The following is a 9954-nucleotide window of genomic DNA, read 5'->3' as shown; positions in this document are numbered from 1 at the left end:
TCATGCTTCTTGGCCGATATAATATATACTTGTTAAAAAAGACTTGGCGCAATGGTAAAAGTTTCGTCGGCAAACCAAATTTCTGAGAATACTAAATGTTAAAGCCAGCTTATTCTTCCAAATATTAAAATTCTATTATTGCCTTCTACTCTGTCTCCCAATAAGAATTTCTCTTCTACGCCCAGTTGGGGAACATATAAAGTATAGGACTCGGGAATAACTAATTGCTCTAAATTGGTTGGGTTGGGTGGCGCTTTGTTTAGTAATTTTCATTTCCTTGTGATAACTTTTCGTATTGCAGGCAGGCCAGGCGCTACGGCTAAAGCTGATTGAGAGGCGCCAGTTAAGCATTCATTTACCACAACGGTTTGTGGCTCCAGAGTTTCAGCACATATTTTCTTAATATTTGTTTTCAATTTTTGTACTTCTAATTTTGCAGCAGATGGTTCATGGGTATGTTGATTCAACTCTCGAATCACGTTTCCATCCTTTACATGCAGTCTTACTTTACACCGATCTTTCTGTTCACATCGCCAGAATTTTAATTCAGAATCACTTTTGCTCGTTGCATCATAAATAAAAAGGTATCCTTCGTGAATCACTTCGTTTCTTCCACGTTTTGTTAAAATATCTCCTTCCATGTCGTGAAATAGGGCTTAGACAACTGAAACAAGTAAATCTTAACAAAAGAAGGAAATAATTTTTTTTTTTAAATTGGTTAAAGTGAGTGAGAACTAATTACACCAAAACATCGAAGTAGTTATTTTATGAAAACAGAAGAAGGAAACGTAAACAAATTCAATATATATATATATATATATATATATATATATATATATATATATATATATATATATATATATATATATATATATATATATATATAACGGATTTTGAGCGAAGCGAAAAATCTATTTTTGGGTGAGATGGCCATGTCGTCCTGATGGAAGTTCCTATAGGGTAGCTTCCTAGGGTATATTACAACTACGGCGATATTCCCAGAGAATTTACCTTAAGGTACCAGAATTCTAACTCCTGGAGCGAGTATCCCTCGTGAAAGGGATATCGCGACATATCAGAGGACGTATTCTAGACACGTCACATGGCAATCTACGACCTGGACAGAGATTTCGTCTCGTAGGAGGTGATTGACGAGATACGAATTCGGGAAAGAAAAAGGGGAGCCGCTCCCAAGGCTTCCCTATCCCCCGATTCGTATGCGTGCCTGGCGCCAATCCTGGCGCCATCTGTATTCCTTGTAGCGTACACGAGGTGCTACAGATACTGTATGTAGGGAGGGGTCGTACAGCCCTTTCTTAGAAAGGCAAGGGTGGGTCCATCAGGACGACATGGCCATCTCACCCAAAAATAGATTTTTCGCTTCGCTCAAAATCCGTTTTTTTGGCTCAATCCATGTCGTCCTGATGGAAGTTTACCAGAGCATTACTGTATCTGTGGATTCTCAGAACGTGCCGTACTCCCCGGAGGTAATTTTTTCCCGGTCGACTAGACCTAGAGACCTAAGATGTTACCGTTATACATCTTTTCAACTAACTATAAACTATGTTAGAGCTTCCTGCCCCCTACAGGGAAGAGTCCTAATAGACTCTGGAAAGTCTCGAAGAGTACATATATCTATGTATGAATACCAGGCAAGCTAATATAGTGGTCTCGCCCTATATAAAGTAAAGCATAGTTTGTATAGAACCACTGCGTCAATATATATTGACCAGTAATCCGCACAATACTTGTATTGGACAAAGGTTTATATCCGCATAGGAAGAAACTAATAAAACCGCCCTCGTCCCTTTATGGGACGGAGTCCTCCCATTAGGGGACTACATAAACCAATGCAACATAGCTTGCATAACAGAACAATTCTATCAGAATTATCCCAGATAAGATACATAGAATTAAAATGCTCAATTATACCAATAAATTGACACAGGTGAAAGAGACGCAAGGTTCTCAAGAACAAGTTTATTGACAGATAATACACAGACAGGTTAACAACAAATATATATAACGGATTTTGAGCGAAGCGAAAAATCTATTTTTGGGTAAGATAGCCATGTCGTCCTGATGGAAGTTCCTTAAAGGCAGCTTCCTAGGGTATATTACAACTACGGCGATATTCCCAGAGAATTTACCTTCAGGTACCTAGAATTCTAACTCCTGGAGCGAGTATCCCTAAAAAAGACCTTAGGGATATCGTAAATATCAGTGGACGCATTCTTGACACGCCTCATAGCAATCTATACCCCGAATAGAGTTAACTGTTCGTAGGGGTCAAATGGCAAGAAAATGAAAACGATAAGAAAGGGGGGAGCCGTACGTAAGGCATCTCTCCTCCCCGTTTCGAAAGCGTGCCCTGCACCGCTCGCGGCGCCATCTGTATTCCTTGTAGCGATACACGAGGTGCTACAGATACTGTATGTAGGGAGGGGTCCTACAACCCTTTTCACTCTTTTTTTTTTTTTTTTTTTTTTTTTTTTTTGAAAAGGAACAGGGCGGGTCCATCAGGACGACATGGCTATCTTACCCAACAATAGATTTTTCGCTTCGCTCAAAATCCGTTTTTTGGGCTCAAGCCATGTCGTCCTGATGGAAGTATACCAGAGCATTACTGTATCTATGGATTCTCAATACGTGCCGTACTCCTCAGGAATGTTTCTTAGTCAACTCGACTAAAAGACCTAAGATGTTACCGTTATAAATCTTTTCACTAATCATAAGCCATGAAAGCGCTTCCTGCCCCCTACAGGGAGGAGTCCTACTAGACTCTAGAAACGAACGAAGAGTACATATACCTATGTATGAATCACTCGCCAGCCAGTACAATATAGTGGTCTCACTCTATATGAAGTAAAGCATAGTCTTACGGGACTACAGCATCCAAGGGAAAAATCTCGACCAGCACCCTGGTCGAAGTAAAATTAGACAAAAAGGTTATATCTGCGTAGGATTAAACTTGCTGCCACTACCGTCCTCAGAGAGGGGTGGAGTCCTTTATGCTAAGGAAAGTATAAACCAGTGCAATAAGGCTTTGCATTAAGGAATAGGCTATTATAGATATCCCCGATTAATATACATAGGCTAAATGCTCAGTAAATAACATGAAATCAATATAGGTAAAGGAGACGCAAAGTTCCCGAGAACAAGTTTATTGAGTAACAATAAATAGACATGGTCACCATAAATATGTACATACGATAGATGGATGACCAACAATTTACACAAGTACCGTAGTGCATGGATGAATGGTTATCTGAAAGAAAACAAATATGTCACTTGCCACATACCCAGGTATCAAAGTTAACGTCCATGTTACTACATTGCTGACATTAGCGTTAGCAAACGCTTGGCACACCTGTCTGTACTTGTGCTACCATCACCATAACGCTGGAACAGTCACTGTGGGCTCTCAGAGCCTTCACTACTAGTTATATCAACGCATATAACTAACCACTCACCCAAGAATCAAAGTCCCAAATGATTCCACTGTTCCTCGCAGAGTTAAACAGCAGGGTTAACGACGCAACCAACTGCTACCACAGACCTCTTTAGCTGCTCCACTTGCTTAGCATAGTGGCGAAAGAATACCCTGGAAGACTTCCAGCCAGTGTATGAACGAAGGTGTTCAAAATCCATAAAGTTAAAGAAGTTTAAGGATGAAGCAACTTTCCTCGGATCATGACCTGCGGGTGAACTGTCAGGATCCGCTCTGCGAATAAAATATGTAATTTTCGCCCTAAGCTGATTTAAAGATAAATTCGAGCCCGATGTTTCTCCTCTGAATAGTTGGCCCCCATGGAAGTCTGAGGTTCTACGAAGATAGACCTTTAGGCATTCTACAGGGCATAGAGATGCATCTTCTTTCAGAGGGCAGATTCTCCAGGGACCCCACCTGTTGGTGGGCAACTCGTTCTTAGCGAGAAACGCAGGGTCCGGAAACAGGTTCAGTTCTCCCCCATCCAGGAACTGAACTCGGCCCTCCTCTCTCGAGAGGGCCACAATCTCACTAACTCTGGCCCCAGAAGCAAGGGCAAAAAGGAAGATCACTTTTTGAGTCAGGTCCTTCAATGCACATTCCTCATTATCCAGTAATGAGGCAAAATGAAGGACTTTGTCTAACGACCACGAAATAGGCTTTGGAGGAGCTGATGGTCTAAGCCTAGCACAGGCCTTCGGGATCTTATTAAACATCTCGTTAGCGAGGTCTACCTGGAAGGCATATAGAATGGGTCTTGTCAGAGCTGACTTACATGTAGAAATTGTGTTAGCCGCCAGCCCCTGTCCGTGGAGGTGAATGAAGAAGGATAGGCAGAACTCCATAGAGATCTCTTGTGGGTTCTTGTCTTTGACAAAGGCTACCCATTTCTTCCATGCAGATTCGTACTGCCTCCTAGTAGACTTACACTTGTATTCTTCCAGGAAGTCGATGCTATCTTTCGAGATTCCGAACCGTTTCTTCACCGCTAGGGAGAGAAAATCATGAGCTGCAGGGTTCGGGTTTTCTGTAATGAAGCGTAGAAAGTCGACTTCTGGACTTGCTGGGACAGAACTGGGTCCGGGAGTGGTAGAAACTTCAGTCGTAGTTCCAGAGCTAGAGGGAACCATACACTGTTCGGCCACTTGTGGGCCACTATTGCTGCTACTCCCTTGAAGGATCTCAGTTTGTTGAGGACCCTCAACATCAGATTGTGAGGGGGAAACAGGTAGATCCTGGACCATCTGTTCCAATCGAGGGACATCGCATCTACTGCTTCCGCCAAGGGGTCCACGTATGGGGACACATATTTCGGCAGCTTCTTGTTGTCCTTCGTCGCGAAGAGGTCTATTTGCAGTTCTGGGACTTGTCTCAAGATGAAGGAGAATGATCCTGCGTCTAGGGACCATTCTGACTCTATCGGTGTAACCCTGGATAGAGCGTCCGCGGTCACATTCCGGACTCCTTGAAGGTGAACTGCTGACAGGTGCCACTTCTTCTTCTCCGCCAGTCGGAATATGGCTAACATTACCTGGTTGAGAGGTGGGGATCTCGATCCCCGCCGATTCAGACATTTCACTACCACCTCGCTGTCCAGTACCAACCTTACATGGATCGAGTGACGTGGGGATACTTTCTTCAGGGTAAGAAGCACTGCCATAGCTTCTAGAAAGTTTATGTGAAAAGTCCCAACTAGCTTGGACCAGGCCCCTTGCACTTTTTTCCGATGGGAGTGACCCCCCCACCCTACCTTTGAGGCGTCTGTGTGGATTGTCACTGACGGGGGGGGGGGGGGGGTTGGCTGAAGAGGTAGAGACCTCTTTAGACGACTGGCTTGAGACCACGGTCTGAGAAAAGAACGTAGTCGAAGTGGGACCGGTCTCTTCAAGTCCCTTCGCTCTTTCAATGCAAAGGTTCTCCATACTCCCGCTGCATCTTTTAGCTGTGCTCTTAGCACTGGGTCTGTTACTGATGCAAACTGAAGAGATCCCAAAACCCTCTCTTGTTCGCGTCTTGATATCCTCTCGGAACCTAGAAGTCTCCTGACAGACCACGCTATTTCCTTCCTCTTTGACATCGTAATGGAAAAACGGTGTGACACTAGATCCCAGTGAATTCCCAACCACTGGAACCTCTGAGCTGGAGAAGGACGAGACTTCTTTCTGTTGATCATGAAACCTAGATATTCCAGGAACTGAATCACTTGTAGGGAAGCTTGCAAGCATTCTGCTCTGGATGCTGCCCACACCAACCAATCGTCCAGGTAGGCTACTACTTGGAACCCTTTTAGGCGTAACTGTTTGAGCGCTGCGCTCGCAAGCTTCGTAAAGATCCTTGGGGCTATGTTTAGCCCGAAGGGCATCGCTCTGAAAGCATAAAGTTTTTGTTGTAGCTTGAATCCTAGGTAGGGGGAGAGACGGCGACTTATTGGAACGTGCCAATATGCGTCTGACAAATCGATGGAGACGGTATATGCCCTCTTGGGCAGTAAGGCCCTTATGTGTTGTGACGTTAACATCTTGAACTTGTGGTTCACTATGAACTTGTTGAGTGGTGACAAGTCCAGAATGACTCCGAGTTTCCCCGAGTCTTTCTTGGGAACACAAAACAGCCTCCCTTGAAACTTGATGGACTTTACCCTCCGGATCACCTTTTTCTCCAACAGATCTTGGATGTACTCCTCCAAAACGGGGGTGGAGTGTTGGAAAAATTGAGGGCACTGGGACGGAGTACTGTACCAACTCCAACCCAGTCCATTTTTGAGAAGGCTGTGGGCCCAGGGATCGAAGGTCCAGCGATCCCGGAAATACTGAAGTCTCCCACCTACCGGCGACACTTCACTTTGACTGCCCTGCAGTCTTGCCTCCCTGGCCGCGACCACCTCTGAATCTTCGTCCCCTAGAGGGGCGTCTCGCCGAACCTCTGGCTGCCCCTCTGGGTCTTGCACGAAACGTGGTTGATTGTCCCTCGAACACGGGATTGAATGCTGGGGAAGCTGATGACATGGCTTGGGGTACCCATTGGAAGGTGGTCGGGGTCTGGGCTACCAGTTGTGGTACCGGAGGCAAAGCTGGCTGCTGCTGCTGCTGTCTTTGTAGTTTGAAAGACTTGGCTGGACGGGAGGAAAACCTTGATTTCTTCGCCTTTCCTTTTGGCTGAGGGCCCTCATTCGGAGAAGACTTCCTCTTAAGGGACAGGCCCCACTTCAGGAGAAGATTGCGGTTCTCAGTGGCTGCCTTGTCCACGACCTCTTTGACTACGTCCTTGGGAAAGAGATCTTTACCCCAGATGCTGGATGAAATTAGCCTCTTGGGTTCATGCCTCACTGTGGCCGAGGCGAACACAAACTCCCTACAGGCCCTCCTTGCTTTGACAAAGCAATAGAGGTCCTTAGTTACTGTGGCCAGATGGATCTTGGCCATTACCATGAACATCTCCGGCATCTTGGGGTCGCTAGCCATTGTCTCCATGTTGGTCTGGAGAGACATCGAGGCTGCCAGGCGCTCCTTTGTGTCCAATTCCCTCCGTAGGAGGAATTCCGACAACTTGGGAAGGTTTTCGCCGAACTGCTGACCTGCAATGTCGCCGTCCAACTTCCCAACCGAGAAAGTGAGGTGCACCTCCTTCCAGTCCTTATTGTCCAGCGGCAATGCCAACGACAGAGGTTTACATTCCTCCAGAGATGGACACGGCTTGCCAGCTTCGACCGCCTTCAAGACGGCCGCGAACCCCTTTTGCGTAAAGGGGAAGGCCCTAGCCGGGGAGGATACAAAGGAGGGGTGCTTCTTACTCAAAGCGGCAACTTTAGAGATTGAGAACCCCCTCTCCTTCAATGCAGCTGTTAAAGTGGCTTGAGCCTTGGAGTGATCCAGGATAATCACCTCCTTTGGTTCCGTCTTCTCCTTCGAGGCCGGCTCCTTCTTCAAACGGACATAACAGTCCGGGTAGGCCCCTCTACTGGGCCAGAATTCCACCTCCTCAAGGGGAACTGAGCCCAGTTTCTCCGACATGACGATCTTCCCAATCGTCATCGGCATGTGCTCGGCATATCTCCACGGGTTGGCATCCGAGCACAGAGGAAGGTCCTTCACGTTAAGCTTCTTTGGAGGTCCACGTGATGCTGTGATCTTCTGCATCTGGAGCTCCAAAGTAGCGGCCTTTTGATTATTCTCCCTCTGCATCTGTTGGATCATACCAACGATGGAAGAGAGAGCCTGTCCTAGCTCTGCTGGAAGAGCGGACGAGGTAGAGGGGATAGGTTCAGGGACCTGAACCGGCACGTCTGACGATACGGGAACCTCTTCCTCCACGGCAATAGGATCTCGATCCTCCTCCTCGCCTTCTGCGAGAAGATCCTGTTCCGCACGATCGGACAAGTCAGACATCTTGTCGTCCAACTGGATGTCCTGCATGGCATCAGCGACATCCTCCTCCACTGGGATCTGGACGAGAGGGATCTCCGGCCGAGGCTGGGGAACAACAGCATCAGTGGAAGCCTTGGGAAAAAGGTATGCCCTCATCTTCTCGTTAGGAAGATAAGGTCCAGTGGTGTTTTTCTGAAAACCCCTTACCCATAAGCGAAGCTTCTCCCTCGCTGCATCTCTTGACTCCGCCGACCTAGGGGATTCAAAAGCCTCTGATAGCAGGTTAGTACATACAGCACATACCTGCGGATCCCAGTAACGATGGTCATCATTGGAGGCTGCGCAAGCCGCGTGCCTCCTACACGAGACATGTCCGCAAAAGTTCTTACTGCGGACATTGCAGAAGACACTATCACACTTCGGATGCTCCTCTTGTAAAAGAAGAAAAATTTCCATGAATATCAAGTGAATTTCAATTCACATGTAACAAATGAGTATTCACCAAGAATAAGGGAAAGACACCTACTTGTGAAACCTACACAAACACCTGTGGAAGCCCACCAGCCAAAGTCACATAGTTAGTCTTTACTAGAATAACCAGAGAGCATATTTCCAAAGGAAATTAGGTGTAGCTCACACCTAAGGTAAAATTTTACCATTCCGGCCAGGGATGAAAAGAATTCTCTTTTATCCTTGTAAGGCGACACCAGGTGATTGCACAAGTAACACAAGTAAGATAGAAAAGACAGTGTTGTAACCTACTATATCATGAACTCCCTTGGTTGAATACACCACCAAAGAAAGGACTGATACAGTACCTGAGGGTGGTGTGCCGGCCGGCTATTGCCGGTCAGCACCCCCACTCCGTTTTTCGAAAGGTAGATCTCAAGTACACAACATCAGATCACCCCTATTAGGGAGAACTCCAGATCCCATGCCTGAACCGGCCGGCAGTGGTTGCCGGTCCGCAGCCACCCGGTTTGCACTGCGTTGCCGGCCATCATTCTTAGTGGCCGGCTAACTGGGCAGTGTAGCAGGCCGGCCGGCAGCAGTAAGCAAACCCTGCCGGCTGGCCTCCACACCAGGCAGCGCTCGGCTGCCGGCCCCACTTGTAGTGGCCGGCAGATGAGCAAGAGACCGGCCGGCAAAGGTATATAACCATCGCCGACCGACAGCAAGAGAACTGGAGAACACCCCTCCCCACCGACGGCCGGCCTGTAGGCCGGCAGACGGCAAGGACAACACATACGAAGACAACAGAATGAGTGCCGGGCTAAGAGGCTATGAGCCTCTGTGCCCGGCACCCGAAAGAGTGCCGAAAGGAAGGGGAGACACTAAGTCAGGCTTCCTAACCGCTGCTTACTGAATCTACAGACGGCAGCGATGGAGGGACCAAGAAAGGACCGGGCAGCACTCGAAGGAATGGTCTCTGCCGGTCGGCACACTCTGCCGGCCGACAGGAGACCACGTCAGTTCCTCATCCTAACCTAGGCTAGGTACGGATGCGGACGACTGACCGGAAAATAGAAGGGAAGGACAGAGGGTCCTATCCAACCTTGCCTTGGTTAAGGGTCATTCCCAACTAAGACAGCTCATCTCAGCCAGAGAAAGACCCGAGGGGGAGGCTGGCACTACTGGCTGCCTCCCTAAAACCACGGCAAGGAAGGAATTGCTATTCCAGAAAAGGGAACATATCCCGAATCCGGAACGGCAAGAGGACAAGTCTGAGGGGTCACCGAGTGAAGGGATCACTACTGGAACCCAACAAGGTGGACCAAGGGGGATAAACCCCTTATGCCCGAGTCAATCAGCAAGGGAGACTCTGCCCCATGCCAGACGAACCCGGACTCAGACTAAACACTGTTGTACTGTCCCCCTCTGAGCCAATTCAGATGGAACGGGAAGGTACAGTACTACTCCAGCATAGATATATTTGAAAATTAATTCAAACAAACCACTAGAGTTAAGCCTAGGGCTTAAACAGAGGGAAAGGGTTTGCCCCTTCCCCGAAGAGAAGGGAGCAAACGGGGAAACAGATAATATTATAATGACCTAAGACAACCTAGCCTAGGCACTAAGAGAATCGATTACCTAATTCAC

This window comes from Palaemon carinicauda, chromosome 17 (genome assembly GCF_036898095.1).
Source record: "Palaemon carinicauda isolate YSFRI2023 chromosome 17, ASM3689809v2, whole genome shotgun sequence".
NCBI lineage: Eukaryota > Metazoa > Arthropoda > Malacostraca > Decapoda > Palaemonidae > Palaemon > Palaemon carinicauda.
Note: the sequence above shows the minus strand (reverse complement) of the source record.